The sequence below is a fragment of the Centruroides sculpturatus genome, unplaced genomic scaffold (genome assembly GCF_000671375.1).
Source record: "Centruroides sculpturatus isolate CEXI.00-Female unplaced genomic scaffold, Cexi_2.0 scaffold1596, whole genome shotgun sequence".
Lineage (NCBI taxonomy): Eukaryota > Metazoa > Arthropoda > Arachnida > Scorpiones > Buthidae > Centruroides > Centruroides sculpturatus.
The window spans coordinates 130625-131579 of record NW_019385797.1 but is presented as its reverse complement, the minus strand read 5'-3'; positions in this window follow the sequence as shown (position 1 = coordinate 131579).

Sequence of the window (955 nt, the reverse complement as noted above, 5' to 3'; positions counted from 1 at the left end):
GTATTTTTCACTTAATACACGTTGCATCGCTTTATCTAGAGAATCGAAACTGATCTCGGGATGTTTCTTAATGTAATCTCCTAATATTTTAATAACTCTCGTCTTTCCATCCTGGAACGTAAAATGTAGGTAAAGATGTTTTTCTCAATTAACGTATAACATTTTAATATAACTTATAAGATTAAAAAAGTGAATGTGTATATGTGTATGAATATGTAAAAGTGGTGTATAACGCATATTAGTTTATAATAAAAAAAATTTACAGAACATCAACGTAGAACGTTAAAAAGTATGTAAAAGTTTCGCAATAATGCAAATATTATGTTAGTAACACACTATGAATGGAGTTTTAGTGTAACCACAAATTTTAGTAATTGCTGTTTGGTTAAGTTTTAACTAAATGCTAACAGGTGGACTATCTGTAAAGGTGGAATGTCCCTCCGGAAGAGATTCTACGGAAAATTTGCTCCTATTTAATCTATATTAAATAATATCTTGTGATTATTAAGCGTTAATAAAAATATTATGTTTCCTTAAGGTCTCTCCGAATTTATAACAGCTTTGCTTTATTTATAAAAAACGTTCTTACAATTAATTTAATTTATATTTACGTTATTGGTTTAAGTAAAAAGCTTAAATATAAGTTCACCATAAATATGTCTTCCAGAGCTGAATCCAGCAACGTTCCACTTTAGTGGCCTGCAAGATTTTTGAAGTGTGCGGCCACTGCGAATATCCATACATAAGCGACATCAGACAAGTAGTTTAATCGGTTCTACATTCCTGGAGTAAGTTAGGAAAATGGTAATTAATGTTACTGGTAACTTTCGGTAGTTACCTAAACAACAAACTGAGTTTAAAAATCATTGTTATGATGTCACCGATAATTATAAAGTAAACGTGTGTGCCACCAAATTTTTAAATTATTAAAAGTGTACGGTGACAAAAAAAGGTT